This window comes from Pristis pectinata, chromosome 13 (genome assembly GCF_009764475.1).
Source record: "Pristis pectinata isolate sPriPec2 chromosome 13, sPriPec2.1.pri, whole genome shotgun sequence".
Lineage (NCBI taxonomy): Eukaryota > Metazoa > Chordata > Chondrichthyes > Rhinopristiformes > Pristidae > Pristis > Pristis pectinata.
Window position 1 is genome coordinate 16,845,512 of NC_067417.1, and position 23,292 is coordinate 16,868,803.

The 23,292-nt window shown below is 38.5% G+C and overlaps 1 protein-coding gene across 1 annotated transcript in view; it reads right to left on the reverse strand.

Annotated features, from left to right (window-relative positions):
- The window catches only part of cdh13 (cadherin 13, H-cadherin (heart)), a 578,498-nt gene that overhangs the window by 11,167 nt on the left and 544,039 nt on the right, over positions 1-23,292 (reverse strand). The window lies entirely within an intron of this gene.

Below are 23,292 nucleotides of genomic sequence, written 5' to 3' on the forward strand. Positions count from 1 at the left end.
CCCTTTCTCAATTCCTCATCACTACTGCAGCTCATACAGGCTAGATCTTGAGCGTTAATCATGTGCTCCAAGAACAAAGTCTGCATCAGGCTCAAAACCAGCCCAACCTAAGTCTCACCACATATCTGTCATTGCTTACAAATGACCTTATGTGCTTATACCTAAATTGGTTATATGTACAATATCACTAATTTAGAAGTAAGCATGTAATAGTAAGAAGAATATGTATACACTTCCTCAACAGGGTTACAACAGGGTTCCGTTCCTGAGGACTGTTCATAAGCCAAACAATTCATAAGTCGGAAATGTGGCCAGCTGACAATGTATTTAAATAAAAGCATAAGTCAACCAAGGGCAAGGTGTAGTTAAACCAGGGCACTTAACTTGACCATTTAGATTTTGCTGCAAGATGCAATGGTATGCAATGGCACGGTAGTGTAGCGGTTAGCGCGACGCTATTACAGCACCAGCAATCGGGGTTCGATTCCCGTCGCTGTCTGTGAGGAGTTTGTACGTTCTCCCGTGTCTGCGTGGGTTTCCTCCGGGTGCTCCGGTTTCCTCCCACATTGCAAAGACGTCGGGGTAGGTTAATTTGGGTTTAAAATGGGTGGCGCGGATTCATTGGGCCGGAAGGGCCTGTTACCACGCTGTAAATAAAATATTTTAAAAAATTTAAAATTTATTGCTTTGAATCGAGTTCCCACACGGCAGAAGATGCTTGCAGCTCCACAGCAGCCGGCAAGTCCATCCCACCGATCTCCCAAATGATTGTTCACATGTATGGGCTGTCCATAAGTCAGGCGTTCATAACCAGGGAAGGACCCGTAATATTATGATTAAATTATTATATTTTGACTCAATTGACCACAACATATTTGATATATTAATTTCCCTTTTTTGGAATATGAATTTTATTTCTTTTAAAGCTGGATCTAATTAATCAGTTATTGAGTGACAACTGGGAGCTGTCAAGAACAATTTGATTTGGGCCTCTTTTGAGGCTTGAAACATGGTAGGAGGGCATGCTGGATGCCAGAGATCCAAGGCATGTCCAAAATTCCACCTTTACGTTCTACCTCCACATTAAAGTTGTTTTAAGTGTATATCAATATGAAAATGGCAACAGAGCCTGATCTTTTGTTTTCATGCACAAAAAGTGAGCAAAGCTGGAGTCCATTTTAAAAGCCATTTCCCAGTATTTTGAGTTTATATTGTTGGCTATATTAGTCCAGTGAAAGGAATATGGGAACAGGAATAGTACATCTAATTCCTTGTGCCAGCATCAGAGAGGGGGTTCCCCACAGTAACCATCAAACAGAAACAGAAATGTTATTGTTGTGTGCTGGACAATTAATTGTAGGCCCTAGGGAGTATTGAGGAAAATGAGAGACCTGGATGCAGAAATCCAAGGATCCCTGAATGTAGCAGCACAGCCTGATAAGGTGGTGAAGAAGGCATATGGCATAATTGCCTTCATTAGCTGGAGCATTAGACATAAGAACAGTAAGGTTATGTGATATTTTTATCAGTGTAATAGAGTCATATAGCACAGAAGCAGACCCTTCAGACCACATTGTCCATGCTAACCCTTTTGCTCATCTGCACTAATCCCATTTGCCCACTTTAAGACCACATCCTTCTATGCCTTCCCTATTTAAATCTTTATTTAAGTACGCTTCAATGTAGTTATTGTATCTGATTCCACCACCTCCTCTGGCAGTGTGTTCAAGATATCAGCCACTGTGTAAAAAAAAACCCTCAGATCCCCTTTAAAACTCCTTTCTTTCTCTCACATTAAACCTAAGCCCTCTTGTTTTCGATGCCTATACCATGGGAAAAAGGACTTTGACTATCTACCCTATCCATGCCTCTCATAATCTTATAGACTGAGTCTCTCTATGACTCTATGAGGCTGAGGAGGGAACTTGATAGAGGTATATAAATTTATGAAAGGCATAGATGGGATAGACAGTAGGAAAATTTTCCCATAGCAGTATCTAAAGCAAAAGGTCAAAGGTTTAGATTTGGGGTAATAATGTTAGAGGGTAGCTGAGGAGGAATTTTTTCATGAGAGAGTAGTTGGAATCTGGAGCACACTGTGGAGGCAGGTATTCTTGCCACATTTAACATGCATCTGGACAAGCACTTGAATAGCTAATGCATAGAAAGCCACAGAGCAAGTGCAGATAAATGGGATGTAAAGACTAGTTCTTGATGGTCAGCATGGATAAGATGATGAAAAGGGCCTGTTTCAGTGCTGAATGACTCTATGACTCTATAGCACACTGCACGAACATGCAAAAAAAGACCAGGTGATGCTAGAGGAAGAGGAGACCCAGAGATTAAAGGCCATTGGGCCGAGCCTGTAAAGTAGCAGTTTCAAGAGCAGCAGAATCAAGAGGAACACTACATAGGGGACATCCCTGCTCAGCTGTCACAGCCTTATCTCTCAGCTGAGCACAGGTTGGAAACTTTATCAACACAAATTGAAAGGTACTTCTTCCAAAGGAGCTTGTAAATTCATAGACCCCAGTGAAAGACACTCCAATTGCTACCAATATTGTGTACCAATAAGCTGGCAGGAATGCTCAGATACAGCATAAAACACATAAAAATTCTGCACATCCTTTTTACCAAATCCACCTCAAATAATTACAACATAGTTGGCAAATCCTCATCTTGGCGTCCATATTCCTTAGCTCTATTCAATCCAGCCACTGGAAACAGTCTCTCAATATCTACCAGGGCAAATACTTTTAAAATATACTAGGTCTCATTAAGAGTATCTATAATTTTTCTGAACATAAAATGTAGATATGTAATACACTTTTGTTAGAGGATAGACTACTCCTCCTAGAGTCAAACAAGTGAAGTTTTGTTGCAAGATATCCTTCATTAGATAAAATTATATTCAGTATTCCAGATTCAAACCAAAGCCCAAGATAATTCCAGCAAATCTTCCTTAATCTAATGCTGGAACCCTCTTGCAATAAAGGTTAACTTTCCATTTGCCTTTCTAGTTGCCTGTTGTACCTGCATCTTAAAACGTCCTGTGATTTGTCTCCCAGATTCTTCTGAATGCCAATATTTAATGGATTTACATGATCCACTTTTTCATTCTGACAACCAAAGTGGATAATTCTGCACTCCCCCAAAATATACTTTATCTACCACCTTCATGCCCAAGCAATTAACCAGTTTATTAGCTGACTCTTCATGTTCTCCTGGGAGCCCAGATTCTTACCTAGATTTGTATTATGAGAGACTATGACTCTTCAGGGAACATGGATTGTGGATTTGTTTTAATTTAAAGGTGAGTGATATAATGAATATTCAAAATAAACATTTAGTGTTAACAACTGAAAATTTCCATCTTTAAAAGGATAGTTTATTTCTTAACAATAACCAATCCTATGTCTGTAGTTATCCTTCCAAATTTGGTCAGCATTGGACAGAAAAGTTAAATATTGAAATGAAATTTGTAATGTGTTAAAATGCAAAATGTGTAGACAAGTTTTAGAACAATCTTTAATCATCTGATTCCTGTAAGATTTTGCGATTTACATTCTTCCTCAATCAAATACAAGCCGTATCAACTTTAATGGAACCGAATTCCATTTCATTCAATGTGCACACCCTACAATATCAGTGATTACAGACAAATTTCTACCCTTTGTCAATCCGATGTCCAAATGCACCATTTTTACATATTAGAGGATAAATTTCTACATCAGTTTCTCTATTTTACGTGGGAACCAAGTGCATTTGCAAGTTTAAACATAAACTGGAAGTGCTGGAAATTCTGAGCAAGTGAGGCAGCATCTGTGGAAAGAGAAACAATCAACATTTCAAGTCTGTGACCCTTTGTCAGAACTGGGAAAGAGAGAGATGCAAGTTAATAGGAGGGAAGGTGGGGGAGTGTCTGTGATAGGATGAGTTGAAATGGCTTCAAGGTAGTAGCTACCAGCACATAAAGCTCCTTGGTCTGTATAATGAGTGGTTAGTGGCAAGGTGGTGAGACCTGCACAGCAGTCTAGATTTATGTGAGTAAATTAAGAAAGACTGACCCAACATGATACAAAATCAGAAAATGGAAAAAGCTGGGAAAACCAGACAGGTTGGGCAACATCTGTGGAAAGAGAAACGATTAACATTTCAAATGAGGGACCCTACATCAGACCTTATTAGAAGCAGAGAAACAAGTTGTAGCAGTTAGCGTAACGCTTCACAGCACTAGCAACCTGGGTTCAATTCTGGCCACCGTCTGTGAAGAGTTTGTACGTTCTCCCCATGTATGCATTTCACTGTGTGTTTCAATGTACATGTGACTAATAAAGATATCTGATCTTAGTGTGGGTGGGTGAAAACAAGGGATTGCTCTGATAGAGTGAGACATATGGAAGTTGGAATGAGGTACTATGGTTGTGTAATATATCGCTGATGTGGTTCTGGCATACAGGGACATGTCCAACAGACCAGATTAAGCACAGAGAGGAAACAAAAGAGATGGCAGGCAGAATCAGAATCAAGCTAATTATCACTGACATATGTCATGAAATTTGTGGTTTTGTGACAGCAGTACAATGCAAGACATGAAAATTAGTATAAGATACAAAATAACTAAATAATGCAAAAGAGGAATAATGAGGCAGTGTTCATGGGTTCATGGACCATTCAGAAATCTGATGGCAAAGGGGAAGAAGCTGTTGCTAAAACATTGAGTGTGGGTCTTCAGGTTCCTGTACCTCCTCCCTGATGGTAGTAACAAGAAGAGGGCATGTCCTGGATGTATGCCGCCTTCTTAGGCACTACTTCTTGAAGATGTCCTCGATGGCGGGGAGGGTTGTGCCTGTGATGGAGCTGGCTGAGTCTACAACCCTCTGCAGCCTCTTTCAATTCTGCACATTGGAGCCTCCATACCAGGCGGTGATGCAACCAGTCAGAATGCTCTCCACCGTACATCTATAGAAATTTGCAAGAGTCTTTGGTGACATACCAAATCTTCTCAAACTCCTAATGAAGTAGAGCCACTGGTCTGCCTCCTTTGTGATTGCATCAATGTGCTGGGCCCAAGATAGATCCTCTGAGATGCTGACCCCCAGGAACTTGAAGCTACACACCCCTTCCACCACTGACCCCTCAATGAGGACTGGTTATGCGTTTTCCTGACTTCCCCTTCTGAAGTCCACAATCAATTCCTTTGTCTTGCTGACGTTGAGTGTGAAGTTGCTGTTGCGACACCACTCAACCAGCCAATCTATCCCACTCCTGTATGCCTCCTTGTTGCCATCTGTAATTCTGCCAACAACAGTGGTATCATCAGCGAATTTATGGGTGGTGTTTGAGCTGTGCTTAGCCACACAGTCATGAGTGTAGAGAGAGTAGAGCAGTGGGCTAAGCACGCATCCTTGAGGTGCGCCTGCATTGTCAGCAAGGAGGAGATGTTACTACCGATCCACACTGACTGTGGTCTCCCAATAAGGAAGTCAAGGATCCAGTTGCAGGGGGAGGTACAGAGGCCCAGGTTTTCAAGCTTGTTGTTTAGTACTGTGTTCATAGTCAGCGAGATGATTAGCATGGTGTTGATAGTCAGTGATAGTCAGCAGAGATGATCAGCACAGGAACAGGCCCTTTGGCCCATGATGTCTCTGCTGACCATGTTTTCAAATTAAACTAAATCTCTTCTACCTGCACATGGTCCACATCCATCCATTCCCTCCATATTCATGAGCCTATCTAAAAGTCTTTTAAATGCCACTATCATATCTGCTTCCACTACTACCCCTGGCAGCCCGTTCCAGGCTGTAAGAAAAACTTGCCCTATCTCTGCATTTCATTGTTTTATAAACTTCTGTCTGGTTTCCCCTCAGCCTCCAATGCTCCAGAGAAAACAACCCAAGCTTGTCCAACTTCTCTTTATAGCTCATACCTTCTAATCCAGACAGTATCTTCTGTACCCTTTCCAAAGTTTCCATGAACAGAATTGCACACAATGCGGAAATGCACACAATTATATCTATTTTTATATGGACTGGAAAATAGAACATGCTATCTAAAGTTAGAGAATCTGATTCTAAGTCTGTAAGGCTGCAGGTGAGGTGTTGTTCCTTGACCTTGTGTTGGGTCTTGTTGGAACAGAGCAGGACCCACAGACAGGGAGATCAGAATGGGAGTGGGATGGTGAATTAAAGTGGCAGGTAACTGGAAGGTCAGGGTCACTCCTCTGAACTGAGTGCAGGTGCTTCACAAAGCGATCGCCCAATCTGGTGGTCTCCCAAAGTAGAGGAGACCACACAGTGAACACTGAATGTAGTTCACTAGAACCATAGAACAATACAGCACAATACAGGACCTTCGGCCCACCATGTTGTGCCGACCTTCAAACCACTCCTAAGACTATCTAGCCCCTTCCTCCCACATATCCCTCTATCCTAAATTCCTCCATATGCTTATCTAACAATCTCTTGAACTTGACCAACGTATCAGCCTCCACCACCACCCCAGGCAGTGCATTCCATGCACCAACCATTCTCTGGGTGGAAAACCTCCCTCTGACGTCACCCTTGAACTTCCCACCCATTACGTTAAAGCCATGCCCTCTTGTATTGAGCATTGGTGCCCTGGGAAACAGGCGCTGGCTGTCTACTCCTCTTAATATTTTGTATAGCTCTATCATGTCTCCCCTCATCCTCCTTCTCTCCAATGAGTAAAGCCCTAGTTCCTTTAGTCTCTCCTGATAATCCATACTCTCTAATCCAGGCAGCATCCTGGTAAATCTCCACTGCACCCTCTCCAACACCTCCACATCCTTCCTATAAAGAGGCGACCAGAACTGGACACAGTACTGTAAGTGTGGTCTAACCAGAATTTTGTAAAGCTGCATCATTACTTCACGGCTCTTAAACTCGACCCCACGACTTATGAAAGCTAACATCCCATAAGCTTTCTTAACTACCCTATCCACCTGTGTGGCGACTTTCAGTGATCTGTGGATATGAACCCCGAGATCCCTCTGCTCCTCTACACTGCCCAGAATCCTGCCATTTACCTTGTACCCTGCCTTGGAGATTGTCCTTCCAAAGTGTACCACCTCACACTTCTCTGGATTGAACTCCATCTGCCACTTGTCAGCCCAGCTCTGCATCCTATCAATATACCTCTGTAAGCTTCGACAGCCCTCCACACTATCCACAGCACCACTGATCTTTATGTCATCTGCAAACTTGCTAACCCACCCTTCCACCCCCTCATCTAAGTCATTAATAAATATCACAAAAAGTAGAGGTCCCAGAACCGATCCTTGTGGGACACCACTAGTCACAGCCCTCCAATCCGAATGCACTCCCTCCACCACAACCCTCTGCTTTCTACAGGCAAGCCAATTCTGAATCCACACGGCCAAGCCTCCCTGGATCCCTTGGCCTCTGACTTTCAGGAGAAGCCTACCATGCGGAACCTTGTCACTAGATTGGAAGAAGTGTAAGTGAATCACTGTGTCACCTGGGAAGAAGGTTTGGGCCCCTAGATGGTGAGAAGGGAAGAAGTAAAAGAAAAAGTGTCGCACCCCTGTCATTTCAGGGGAAAGTGCCATGTGATGGAGAGTTGGGGACAGGAAACTGTTTTGGAAATATGGCTCATAAAGGAAGTCAATGGACCTGAAGTTCAGAAGCAAAGTTTATCATCACATACAACAGAGTATGAATATTAACTTTCCTGAGTTGTGTATGTCCTCGGGAACTTGGATTCAACCTTGAAGAATAGCAAAGTGTAGATATTTTAGAATGAATTCTAAGAAAAATGTCAATCATTGCAGAATATTCTGTTTATCATATCTGTAGAGATTGCATTGACAGTATTCTGAGAAGCAAGGTTATCCAGGGTCAACTTAGTGTACCAAGTCATAATCAGATTCATTGGCAGTACAATGAGTTAGGACACTGGCAGGATACTGGGAATTGATGATGACACTTTGTTAAAATTATAGACCTGACATGAATCTGCTCTTAACTTCATTTAATTAAATAAAAGAATGTCATGTGATTTCAAATTAGGATTGTCAGTTTGTGCAATTTTAAGCAAGGATTTTGTACAAGTGTGACTTAACTACCCAGCTCATATAAATGTTGAAGCTGATAGTATAAATCTCCATTGTAACAGTGACGTGTCACTTTCAAAGTAATGTATTGTTATCATAAATTCACAACAAAACTACTGCAGGAAATTGAAGTTTACACATACTTTTATTGAAAGAAAATGCAAATATACTTCAATAAAATATATGTTTGTTTTGAGCTGCTTCTTCAATCTCGTTATCTGTTTTAGAATGACAATTAGTTTGAAAACACTGCAAATTGCTATGTACTTGTAAATTATGAATTTAAACTGCTTTGCATTAAGAACAGTTAACTGAGTTTTACACACTATGAGCTTGTCATTAAAGTTTGTCACATTTCTCTTTGTAAATAACATGAACAAAAACATTTGAAAGTGCTGAGTTTCAAATATATATTTCCATTTAAAGATATAACTCTATAAACCTCTTCAAAATTGTTTTCATTTTAAAATCAATAATACTATTCTGTCATTTGATTTCCCAGAGTTAATGCCAATATTGGACTAACAAGGCAAAGTCATCTAATGTTTTCATCATGAAAATGTCCTTGGGAGAAAAGGTCTGTCAAATCACAGAGAGACAATTGATGGTTAAATAAAATAATCAAAACTATGGAAGCAAATAGATTCAGAAATAATTATTCCAATGAGTGAAAGAAACATTTCACCCTGGAAATAATACACCATAGATGCAGTGAGAGACTCTGGATAAATTATATGGTAAGAAAGTTAATTATGTCTTACCATGTAAAGAAGAATAACAATGAAGCTCATCAGATGATTTGTGACTGATTTGAGTTTCTCATGTTTAAAATTCCATCAGTGCAGCCATCTACATCTATTTTAATTGAATATCAGGTTAATGGAGAAGGTTACATATCGATATTGTAATTTATTAAAAGGCAAAATACATGGATACCTTTTTGATTTCTTGGGACATCAGTTCATATTTCTTTTAATCTTCTCTAAGTACAACAATCACTGCACAAATAGATTATGACGTTCCTCAATCATGTCTTACATAGATCAATTTGATTTGGTTCATGCCTCATATTGCTGTTGAGCAATATTAACATATTAAAATGTAACCAGCTGTAGTTAAAAGGAGAATCAGCAATGTTTGAAAATAATCTTCTTGGAGAGTTCCTCAGGATTGAGGATGACTTCTTTTCATTCCCAGTCCAGGGCTTCTGAGATGACCGATGAGGGAGCTGTGGGCTGTCCCACAGGTGAAGAAATTTGTCCTTAATGAGGTGGATGAATGGTAGCTTGGAAGGTAGTCCACTCCTGCTGCTATTCTTGATGAGCTTCTGCGTGCAGCTGACAAATGGATTAGAAGTTCTCAATGCTATCCTGAATGTTCCTTCTGTACTTTGAGCCGCTATCCCCACAAGTCAGTGGGATGTTGCATCTTTTCAGAGGCTTTAAGTAATGCAGCATCTGTTTCAGGAACCTGGTAGCAGGCTTGTGAGTAAGGTAAAGTACCCAACAGAAATGACGGTAAGTAATTAGGGCCTCAAAAGATTTGGAGGATTTTGTGGAGACAGCAGTAGTGGTCTCTCTCTCTCTCCTGTGTCTTTAAGTGCCAGCTGTAGATAGAAGAGTACAGAAGTACAGGGATCATTCTGCCCAGTAAATCACAGGATTTGTTTATGCTGGGCTTGAGAACTTGATTTTCAAACTAAGTTGGCCGAAGGCTATGCTGGTGCAATGCAGAGCTCGATGAATTTCATCACTAATATCTCTCTTCTCTGATACTTGTGTTCCAGGATATGGAAGCAACCCAGTTTTCTAGGGTCCTGTATGGACCTTTATTATTCGAGGTTAGTGTCATACAGTATGAGCAGGTACTAGAGGATCATTGTTGGGACACTAGCAAATAAATGCTTAACAACATGTGCAGCTGAAATTCCCTGCTCTGAACTTTTAATTGTAATTCACAAAGGTTGAAATTTCATAATGCAATATTAATGACATAAAATTACACAGATATGACAACATGGAAACAAAGCATTCAGCTCAGTCTCTTTTTCCCTTCATTGATCCTCACGAGAGTAAATTGCTTTAAACACGCAGATATACCCTGCTGCCATATCCCTTCATTGGCTTCTCCTTAAAACTACGACCCAATGGGAATTGTCACTGCACAGTTTCAATTAGATGATTTGGCACTATCTTGAAATAGGATGCGAGAGTGGAATGAATGACAAATCAAAAAATAATATTAATATAATCAAGAAACTAGCTTCCTGATCAAATTTCTGACCCCAAGAATTGATTCCTGACTCTAAAGTCTCAGTGTCTGCTGTTTTGTTACAATCTGAAGCAATAATGCTTCTTTTCATTGCACGCACACTCACAGCCAGAGCCATTATGTCAATATTTGCTGTGTTATGATGATATTTATGCATTATATTTATTCTTGTCAGAAATCAGCCACTTGTTTATAATGTAAGAGAAAAGGGTTTGAATCATTCGTCTCTATAGTTACCTCACTCATTACTTTCATGGGAATACAACACGATTTTGATTCCATACAGATTTTGGCTATGGTGTATTTAATTTATATTTCCATGGATGCAATACAATCAATAGGTCTGGGTATATTTTGAACATCTCCTCCAGCTAAGATTTAAAAGCAAAAACCAAGATTGCAATGTAATAAATTGAAACCTTCCGATATTATTCACCATTAATGAGTAGCAGGCACTGCTATTAATTGACGTTGACATTCAGAAATCAAAGGCATTGGCTGAATTAGCAATCTTATTGAAAGACACCACAAGGTTAGCTGATATGGAAAGTGAAGTGACGGATGTCACATTGATGGGGTGAAGGCTGAATAGAGTAAATGTTATTGAAGCAGGGTGGAGAAAAACTGCATGAACCCATCTTGTACATGACTTTGATAATGATGTTAACATTGTCAAGATTAATTGTGAGTGTCCTCCTAGAGCTACAACAAGAATTTGTAATCATAGTTCATTTTTAATATAGTAAAACATTCCCAGTCATTTCACAGGAAGCCCATCAAGGAACAATTGACATCAGTTCATGTGAAGAGATTAGGCTGATGACCAAAATTTCATCAAAGATGTAAGTTTTTAAGGAAAAGAAAAGGGGCTAAAACAAAAGAGGAAAATGTGGAGCAGTAGAGAGGATTAGGAAGGGAATTTCAGATGTAGACCACAGATAACTGAAGGCTTGACATCTAAGAGTGAGCTCATCACAACGGGTGTTGCCCAAGATTCCAGAATTGAAAGAGGGCAGAAATCCTGGAATAAAAACAGAAAATGCTGGAAATACTCAGCAAGTCAGACTGGATCTGTGGGAAGAGAAACAGATTTTAAGTTTCGGGTCAAACCCCTTTGTTAGAACTGGAACTCCTAGAAATTTCTTGGAACTTACAGCTTTAATCTTCCATTTTCCCAATTTTACAGGAGAATCAACAACAGAGCAGCCAGCCTATTAGTTTCAGTGAGCCGATTTTAGTTAAATATTTTGTATATCTTCCAATTAATAGTGTTTAACATTGATAATGGGACCAAATCTAGTTGTGATTTAAAAACAAGGATGGAAATTTTAAAGTCAAATTAATTTCAGTGTGACAGTTCACTTTTTGTTCTGCTTTTGCGTTCATTCAAGGTCTGAGGAACTTTACTGAGAGTGATTTTTGTAAAGCCTATTTTTTTGAACTAATATAAATTGGATATCCTAAAATCTGAGCTTGTTTCTCTAGTCTGCATTCATATTTAACAGGACTACTGTGTAGACTCAATAATATTTTCTGTTTACAGGGAGGAATCAAAGTTGGATTCTTTGTAAGTACTATCCAACTCTTGCAGTATGGTAACAAATGAGTTACTGTGGCTCAGTCTTAACTCTAAAGAATAACCTTAGCTCCAATGAATAATGTGTTAATTAATTTGACTTTGGAACATACTGAATAACTTGATGTTACTGCTTTCATTTTGTAGAAATGGAGACATTTTTTTCAATGTCCAGCACAACAGCGGTTGATAATATTTCTGAAGAATCACTACCACAACGCATAGCAAAGCTGGAATCCCATTGTGCATCTTATGATTTGTTGAATTAGATTGTCACATGCTGCAGACATGATGAACAAATATCTCCCTTTATGTTGCAATGCCTACAAGGGAGTATCACTAAAAGAATGTCTAATTCCAGATTCCTTTCTGTCATCATAAGCAAAATTACCATTTATGTCAAAATGTATACAATATAGATCATTAATTAATGAAGCATCTTTTGTCTGAGCCTTTATCTTTCAAGACATATCCAAATTAATGATTTGGTTGTGTAAAATATAAAATTTGCCTCTTTAGTTCGTTTGTATAAGGGTCCATTATTTCATATTCTAATCATTTTCAATGCTGAGGCAGGATTTGAACATTGAATGGAGTTGCATTGATTTTAATTTGTATGGAATTTAGGAGGGAAGCATTGGTACAGAACTTGTTTGCAGACACTATTGAAAGTGACATTCCTTTTGTTAATTTCAGTCATTCACAATATTATAATCTCCCAGCCCTGGAAAAAAAAGTTGCAACTTTGTACACTAAGTGTCAAGAAGATTAGGACAGTGCACCAATCACTGTATGAAAATACCAAGTGAAAACCAAATGGTTTTAGCAACTATCTTCACAGATTGGAAAAAGTAGCAGAAACGCATGATGTTATAGAGTCATTTTGTTGTACAGCATAGAAACAGGCCCTTCGGCCCACCGCATCTGTGCCAACTTTCATGCCTATCTACACTAATCCCACTTACCTGCCTCTCTATGCCCTGCTCATTTAAGTAAGTGTCAAGATGCTTCTTAAGTGTTATTCTTGTTCCTGCCTCCACTACCTCCTTTGGGAACTCATACCAGATACCAACTACTCTTTGAGTGAAAAATTCACCCCTCAGGTCCCCTTCATATCTCCTGCCTTTTAGTTTTAGAGACCTCTACCATGAGAAACAGACAATGACTGTCTACCCGATCTGTGCTTCTTATAATTTTATACAATTCTATCATGCCTCCTTCAATTAAAAAAACTAGCCTATTGAATTTCTCCTGATAAGCCCTCCAATCCAGGCAACATCCTTGTGAATCTTTTCTGCATCCTCTCCAGCTTAATCATGTCCTTGCAGCGATACTCCAAGTGTCCTTGCACACAATACTCCAAGTGTGGGCAATTTGCAAACTTACTTGGTCTTTTATTTCATAATGGGTCACAATAAGCCATCATTTTAAAATGGCTGTTAACAAGTATGAAATAAAAGGCCAAACAATTTGTTTAGTCTGCCACAAGAAGAATTTGGAATTTCCTGGAAAATGCTGGAGGTTTTGCATGGAACTGTAAGCATTTCTTCATGCAAGTGCCATCAAATTTGGAACTTCTGTACAAACATGGAAGTCCTAACAGTGTTGCCTACTCTACACTGGGGCTTCCGTCACAGGAATTCTGCTATTACTGGGTATGGGAGAGGGTTTGGCATGAAAAGCATAATCTGTTTGCTAAACCCACACCAGCATAACCAACCTTTTCATTTGAATGGAGAGGAACAACAAGAGAGAAGGGTTAGGTCAATCAATTTTCTTCTTTTGAATTAATTGAGTATTATTACTTGTACTTTAGTGTCTTCCTAAGTGTTTCTATGACTTTTAAATGTTTAATATTTTAAATAATTTTTCAAGTAATCCACCAATTTTTCAGTGTTTTTGAATACTTCTGAATATCAGTGATATTCAGAAATTGAGGAGCATTCATAATTATTGACAGATCTAACAGCTAGCAAAGCTGCAGGAATGGCTTAGAGAGTTGTCAATGTATTTTTTTTCATTCCCCCTGCAGACAGAACTACTTGGTTTGTCCACATGATGCTATTATGTTGCTCCAGGTCAGGGTAACAACTCAACATTGGCAAATCAAAATTTGTATGCTTGAACGTTTTAACAAATAATCAGTGTCAAGGGCAGGCAGCTTGCCACTGGCAACAAGTTCTGGATCAATACTTCCCTCCCAAATTCCATGTAAGTTAAAATCACTGCTATTCCATGCAATGGTCAAATTCTGCCTGGGCACTGAAAATGATGATTAGAATATTAAATATTGGGACCTTATACAAACAAATTAACCTGAGACAAAATTTAGATCTCACACAACCATATCATTAATCTAGATATGCCTTTATAAATAAAGGCTCAGAGAAAAAAAAACACTTCTTTAATTAATCATTCATATTATATGGGTTTTGGCACAAATGGCAATTGTTCCTATGATGACACTGCTGAGACTTATTTAATTTTTTTGTTCTGAATTGTTATCAAATAAAATCTGTGATATGTCTGATTATTTTTATTTGGATTACTATGGCAATTAATTGATTGCTGCAGTGAAGCAGAATGCTCATGTGGAGCCAGCCACCACTGTAATGAGTGCATAGCTGGGCAGGGAATGTTCCATGTTTAAACTCATTCAAAGCAGGGCAACACACTCTGCAAGAAGGAAGCAAGTTTAAAATTGACTTTTGGTTTATTCTAATCTTTCCAGTCTGGCTCTCTGTGTCTGTTCACAGTTAATTAACTCCATAAAATAAAACTTGTTCGAATCAATCTGAAAGCAGTCTTGTTCCTTTAATGTCCTAATGTTTCTCTTACCTTTAAGGTCAACTTGCTTTTATTTGTGATTTTTGGTTCCTGTCCTTTATCCTTTATATGTAAAGCAATAACACTGTGACACTATTTTAAACAATATTATAATTAGCATATTCCTACAGTGGAGAAAATGATAGTAGGTTAATTGATTACATTTTCTTTGGTTCCTAGCTGCAATGGAAATTTGTAGTCATATCGTAACCAGACATACTGTAATTAAAAGAAACAGGCTTTTGTGTTTCCTGTTGTCTAGATACAGGATTGCTCCTGAACAGGAGTGTTAAGCTTGCACAGTGCAGCTGTTCATCCTCTGCACAAGGGGGACCCAGAATGTCACCCAGGGGAGAAATGAAGATAAGATGTCAGCTAAGTTCTCTGCCTGGAGTCACAGACCACCTGAGGAGGAGGATGAGAAGGAGAAGAATAGACCTCTTTAATGCCCTTCACACTTCAAAGCACCAGCTCAAAACACGGCAATGCAAGGGCTGAAGCATAACCCCTCACCTGGCACTAACAGCCTGAAGACAGGTCAGATGCAAGTGTACCAATTCACCAAGGATGAAATTGCACATTAGGACCATACTGGGGGAGTTGGATGAGGACTCTGGAACAACTTTGGTTCTTATGGTTTGATTACATATCTCCATTAACAACAAATACTTGCATGTACAATCCTTCATCCTTTCCTCTACTTTAAGAAGGTAGCATTTCCAGTCTCTTTCTGGGCTCTCTTGTACTGCTGTCTATGCATTATTGGTTGTGAATCCATAAACAGGACATCATAAATTTCCACTCTACTGTTTTTATTTCAGGAACTTTATAGCTGTGCATTAAATTTATGCATAATTAACAGTATGCTAGGTAAAACCTTTTTCAAACAAAACATGATTATAACTTTTTATATATGATAAGCAAAGTAGGTGTCCTTTGACACAAATGGCCATCAGAAAGTTTGAGCAGAGAGCACTTAAATAAAGATCTGGAATAAATAATTCCCGTATGAGGTACTACTCATCAGCTTTGGTTTGTTGATAGTATTTTAAAGCCCTGCTTCAGGACTTGTACTGGCAGACTGCTAGATTGTCAGAAGTGATGTTCTATGGATGAAACATTAAACTAAAGTCCTGACTGATCACTGCACAATTACAGGGTATTGTAATGATCTAGAGGTATTTCCTGGGAAAACACCAAATAGCTCCTGCAATGCCTTGGCCACCATTTCTTCCCAGAACAATATCTCAAAATAAAAACAAAGGTTCTTCTCATTGCAGCTTGTTGGTTCAAACTGTCTGTGAAATGGTTGCCATACTTGCCTCTTCATTGACTAATGAAGATAGAAACAGGAGTAAATACTTTGTTCACTTGTCTGTTGGACCATTTAATTAGACCATGGCTATACCTTGGCCATATCTATCTGTCTTTTGTTGTTGACAAAATGTGGCAGAGAACCAATGAAATTCAGCTTTTCTGTTTGCTTTCTACCATTCCATGTAAATAACTTCTGATATCAATAATTAGCTCTTGACACATATATCAAATAGCAAATAACAGGAGTTATGCAATATAACGACATAGATGTTTGACTCTATCGTACAATGCTCATAGGCAAGGAATGGTTGTAAACAGGTCACAGCTAATTGAATCAACTTCATCCCCTCAGTATGATTAGGAAAAGATGAAAACATTTGTAGACAAGTAGCTTTCTCAAATCATTGACTTTAAAATATATTCCACAGGACACTTAAGCTATTACAGTTAGGACTCAATACTTACCTTATGTGAAGTTTGGTATCAGAAATGTGATAGCACATTGGAGGAAAGGAAGGGTGAGAAACATGAAGATAATGAAAGATTATGAAGAAAAAGGTTGCAGAACTTACATAAACATTAAGGAATTAAAAGAAAAGACACAAGAGTCGTAGATTTATTAAAAGGATGCTGAGGGAATGTAGAAGACACCAAAAATGGGAAAATAAACTTATAGTTCCAAATTCATTGGATTGCTAACCTGTGGAATTTCTGTGACAAAGTTACAATTCTACCAATTACTGTACCAACACTATTTGAGACATATTTATCAGGCAACAAGGTTCAATAGTTTAGGTTGTGAATGGAAAGGGATCATTTTGAGAACAAGGATAAAGAATAATAGGGTGTGATGCTGAAAGATGATTTTTGTTACAACATTTTTTTCTCTCTAGTCCTTCCAGAGTATTGGCCATATGTAGTGTGACTGGTGTTGAAATTGCAATGCCTTTTTGATTTACCATATAATCGCTCTCTATTTTATTCCACAGACATCACTAATAGGACACTAAATCAAAGCTATTTGCTTGATATTTACTGTAACATGCTGCAAGATGTTGGAGGAATGAAATGTGATCTTTTCAACTCCATTACATGTGGGCTACAATTTTTAAAGTGTTTGTATAGTACTGTTTTATTTCTTTCATAAGCTTTATCAAAGATATTAATGCTGACTGCATAACCAAATCTTAGTTTTTTGGTCAATCAATGTAATTCTGTTTTGCAATTCAAAATTTATCATGTCTAGTACTTCAAGAGACGAAAGTGTTTGTAACCCCACCCCTCCCCTGCTAATATTGAACAGGTTTAATTTATTTTGTGTATCTCCATAGAAACGTTTATTCCATAGTACAGTAACAGAAAATCTTTGGCTCTCCTAGTAGTTCAACGAGAAGGCCCAGAAGGGCTTATGCTTCAGAGGGAATGCAAAGCTCAATGCATGTTCAAGTCTAATATGAGTGGGAAAAAAACATCCTAATTGTCGAAAGCTATATTTTCACAAGTGGCTGAAGTCTGCTGGCACCATGTTAATAATTATTTCTTACATCTGGAATTTATATACAACAAAATGGTTAAGAAAGTTGGTAAGAATGTAATATTATGAAGTTCCAAAATTATAAGTTAGTAACAAAACCTTTTTGTTTTCTTCTTTCTTTTACTGCCTCCCTATGATTATCAGAGATTTGTTACTTATGTTGTCTGAGGAATATTTGATATAGCCAAAATATTTGCTGTGAAAAAGATCCAAATAGCAGGTGACACAAGAGCTGGTCCACTTCTGACCTTTACAGTATTAACAAGGTGCAGCAGTGGAACTCTTTACAGCAGTTGGTCTCTGGCACCATGGCACAAAAGCTAGGGTCCTAAAATGTATTTGGCTTCACATCCTACACTTGACGACTTTGCACTCATTTCACGCATATAGAAAAACTATGTCTAGGTTTTCTATAATGAACAAATCATTTCAGAAAGGCAAGGTTTGTACGCATGCAAAGAGAGCCCAACAAGTTAGTAGTCTATTAACTTCGCAACCATTTCTCACAGGTGTACTTTTGCAGTGATCTTTCCTGCTTTTACATTCCTTTGTTGTTATTACACTACAGACAATACTGTCAATTGTTATTAGCGTGGTGGGCAAAAAGGTCACCATGGATATGAAGCGTTGAATGGCCTGTTTCTGTGCTGTAAAACTTTGTGACTCAAGTTCACAAACGGAGATGTTGACTTCTGCAGGTTTTATTGCAACTCATTTCTTTGCAACACCTGGTAAAGATTCTTTTCATTTTTTTCACAAAATGACTGCTGGGAAAGAAATCTATTGTTCTGAATTTGGTTCCTTTTCTTATTCCACTGAACATTTTCTGCCACTTTGCAAACAGACTTAACTGACTTTTCAATGATTTCATATGTGTGTATAGCTAATAATGTATACGTATGATACATAAGGATTGAATTTTTCATTTTGGTTCAGTTTAGGAATATTTTTTATTATTTATTAGTGTCTGGTACAATCAAATAAATTCAGTTCAAAACAAAACTTCACTCAAGTCCTGTACTAACTTACAATCTCTGTAAAGCGAAACTGAATTGAAATTGATGTTAATAATAAATACTGTCTCGTCAGGGTATAGCTTAATTCAAGAATATATATAAGTTTATCCTTTCATTGCAAGCACATTTTATTCCAAGCTCCATTTAAACCTACATTTTTATCATCCTGACCTTTATCACCACTGTCATGTCACTTCCCACAAACACATGGAATTGGACAGTGGTCTACATGAGCATTTTGAAAGCCATTTTCAAAAAAAAATGAGAGAAAATGTGAATGAGATTTACTTGTGGGACAGTGGTTTACTGATGAGATAAGCTGGAAAAAGGTTTTCCAGGTAGGAATGGGAATGATTTCTAGTTTTTTTTAAGTCAGCTAAAACAAAAAAAACTCAAGCCCTAATGATTCACTTATTGGAACTCTTTTGTGCTCTACTTGTCCTTCCTAACCTCTGCACCATTCAAGGTAGATTGGGTGGGCAATAGAAGGACAAGGGAATAATGAAACTGGAAAATCAAATAAGTAAATGTAAGATGGACTATCTGCTCTCATGGAACACAAATACTAACACTTATGGGTTGGGTTAAGCAGCATGTTTCTGTTAATTTGTAGGATTTGCCCAGTAAAACATTCCCCGGTTGCATGAGAATGGCAAAGCACCCTCCACCAAGTCTATTTCAGTGGTGGGATGTAACTAGCTGAGAGTAACAATTGCCATTCCATTTGACGTAGCAAGTTATCTCTGCTGCAAGAGCTTCTTTTGAAATCTAATTTTGATCCGAAGTACCTCATGCATAGCTGCAAACATAATCCTATTAGAAAACTAATGGAAGCCCTTGTATTTGATGCTATTTTAATACTTAGGGAGAGCTAAGGACTAGAAGAGAAGCCTACATTTCTACCGTAAGCAGTCAGGAATACATTCATTTTGAAGACAATAGTGACATTCACCAACTTCTCTTCACACCCCATGATACCAGATAATAATGGATGCCTCCTTAATGTATTGTTTTAAGTCTAGCAAAGAGAATAGTCACTTACTAATAAAGTACCAGTGACAGGGTGCCTTACCACTTTGCAGTGAACTGTAATGGCTGAAGTGTACACCTTTTGTTATGCCCCATTACTACATCCAATTTGACCTTCAGGGGTCACATTCATTTCAGCAGTACATTGTTGGTATTCCTGTTTAAAAACATAATCTTGCTGTTGCTGTGAACCTATAATCAAATGCTATATAACAACAGAGGTTTGAGAACTTACAACAGAAATGATGGAAATTGTACCAGGGACCTTTACGAGGAGAGGGAGAGGGAGAGAGGGAGAGGAGGGGGAGGGAGAGGAGGGGGAAGGAGAGAGGGAGAGGGAGGGAGAGAGGGAGAGGGAGGGAGGGAGGGAGAGGGAGGGAGGGAGGGAGATTGGTCCACTGTGCAGGTATAAGAAATAGAACTGAATATGAGCAGAGTGACTGTCATTATCTTAAGTAAGTTTCGGATGGAGCAGTGCTTGGATATTATGGTCAATTCTCTTTTCCAGTTTTCAAAATGTATTTTTCCTCCATATCCAGATACTTAGGTATCCAAATTGCAAGATATTAAACCTTTTTTCCATAAAAGTTATATATATTATTCTCACTTAGGGCTACAATAACATAGTAGTTAAATTATTCGACAGATATCCAAATATTTGTGGCCAGAATTTAATCACTGGTCATTAGCACTAAATGCTCCATGTTGATGTGATAGTAAGTTGCACCTTGTCTCGGAAATTCAATGTATTGACTTCAATGGAATAAAGTTTGGAGACAGAGCACATCATACACACTTGGCTACCAACCAAGTGTTTTGTGCTACCAACTATGTCTGAATTTCTATGCTCTAAATGTAAACTGGGTTCATCAGTATGAAGTCCAGCACAGTAGCTGAGGATCTTAAATTCAAGTAACTGGAAATCTAGAATAAATATTAGCACCAATAAAGATGAACATAAAACCACTGGAATGTCATAAAAACCTACTCTAAACCAATAGCAATGTGGTTAACTCTTAACTAACTTTTGAAATGGTCTATCAATCCACTCAGTTTAATGACAGTCAAGGATGGACAATAAATGCTGAGCGTGACAATAATACCTTATCTCATAAACAAGTAAAATATATAGACAAAAATATTTAACATCTGCTATGCCAACAAAGCAGTACTTCAGTGATTGAGGCTGAATTCATTGGGATGTATGCAATTCTATGTGGTAAATTAAATTTGTAGATCCTCCCTTTGAAAACATAAAGATATATAATATATAAAATGAATATCCTAATCACATGCTATGATTAATTAAATTACATTGGACAGGCTTCACAGTGGGCCACCTGTGATCCATTTGTCCTTTAACTGATTCACGCTATAGCCTATATTTTAATCCCTGATATTAAATGCTATGCTTCTTCTCCAGTACTCACTGATTGCTTTCACCAGCCACTTAATTCTAATTTTTTAAGCTAACATTTGTAACAATTATCTCAAATCATCACTGGCTCCAAGAAATGGCCATGTTGAAACACACATATTAAAAATAGCAAACTTACATGGAATTTAATACGTCTCTGTGTTTAGTATTTGCACTTCTTGATAATTAGAGATATACTTGGATTTTTCGTGGGTATAACGAAGTCACAGTTAATGGTAAAGGTGGAATGGCTCAGATAATGGTTAAAAACGCTTATAGAGAGGGAGAGATTTAAACGGAACAAGTTTGCAGCAAATTCAGATGGTGTAAAGCCAAGGTAAACTGAGATGGAGATTGAAATCATGAAGGACGATGAGTTACTGAATGCAGAGGCTGAGGGTGGAACAGAGTGTAGATATCTCACTAAGAAACAATGCTGGCAGATGTATACATGTGGGTTGCAGATAAATAGATTATAAAGGAGGGCCAAAATGGGTGAAATGAGGTAAGGTGCTTGAAGGAGGTTTTCAGAATATCTTGCATCAGAAGGAATTAAAGGGCTAGACTCTGTACCTCAGTGCTACAATATATAATTAACCAACTGTATATCTAGCCAAACTACAAAGCACTCCATAAACCAAGGTTCAGAAATCAACATAAATAGACTTTATTTTAAAAAGTTGCATGCCTTTCCTGATTCTTTAGCAAGTCTCCCCTCTTTGTCCCCTTAGTCTCCAATCCCCTTAATACATCTCTCCATTCCACATAATTTGAGTTGTTTAAATATACCCTGACTCTATGCAATTACAATGCACTTTAAATGATTGTCCTTCTAAGACACACACATACATAAATAAAGTCATTTCATGAGACCCTTAGCAATAAACAAGAGGTTCAACTGATATTTTATTTGAATGAAGATAAAAATAGTGATGAATATCATGTTACAATTTACAACTGTACTGAAGAATATTCTTATACCTTTATTTATTTCCTGATTGAATCACTTATGAGATCATTAAATGAATCCCATAAACTGAAACCGGAATCTCCCTTGTTGTGACTATTAAACTTGCCTCAGGGATTTGGTTCAGTGAATAGAGCAATATATGAATGAGAGTGAATGGAAATGGAAATCTAAAACAAGCTGGACAAATAGAAGCTGAAGCACGATATTCAGGATCAGTGGAAAGGAAGTAAGTATAGATATGGCTAGAACTTTGTCATTCTATAAACGTATGCAACAACGTCTCTGCCACGATTTTCCTCAACACTCATGCCCCACAAGGTTGCACTCTCAGCCCCTACTCTACTCCTCATACACTCACGACTGTGTAGCCAGATTCTGCTCCAACTCTGTCTACAAGTTTACAGATCCCAATCTCTTCTGAACAGGAAGGAGATAGAGAGCTTAGAGGCTTGGTGTCATGACAACAACCTTTCCCTCAATGTCAGCTGGTCATTAACTACAGGAGTGGGGGGGGCAGTGTACATGCTCCTGTTTACATCAACGGTAAGTCGATAGGGTAGCCTGTTTTGGTCCAACCACGTAGATGCCATGGTCAAGAAGCTCATCAGTGCCTCTACTTTCTCAGGAGGCTAAAGAAATCTGGCATGTCCCTGTTGACCTTCACCAATTTTTATCAATGCACCATAGAAAGCATCCTATCGCGATGCATCATGGCTTGGTATGGCAACTGCTCTGCCAGAGACTGAAATAAACTGCAGAGAATTGTGGATAAATCTCAGCACATCACGGAAACCAGCCTCCCCTCCATGGACTCTGTCCATACTTCTCACTGCCTCAGTAAAGCAGCTAGCATAATCAAAGACCCCTCCCACCCCAGACATTCTTTCTTCTCTCCCCTCCCATCAGGCAGAAAATACAAAAGCCTTAAAGCACATACCACCAGGCTCAAGGACAGCTTCTATCCCCCTGTTATAAGACTATTGAACAGTCCCCTAGTACAATAAGGATGGACTCTTGACCTCACAATCTGCCTTGTTATGGCCTCGCCCCTTATTGTCTGCCTGCACTGCACTCTCTCTGTAACTGCAACATTTTATTCGGCATTCTGTTATTGTTTTCCCTTGTACTACCTCAATGCACTGATGTGATGAAACAATCTGTATGGATGGCATGCAAAACAAAGTTTTTCACCATACCTCAGTACATGTGACAATAATAAATAAATTTACCAATGTATAATA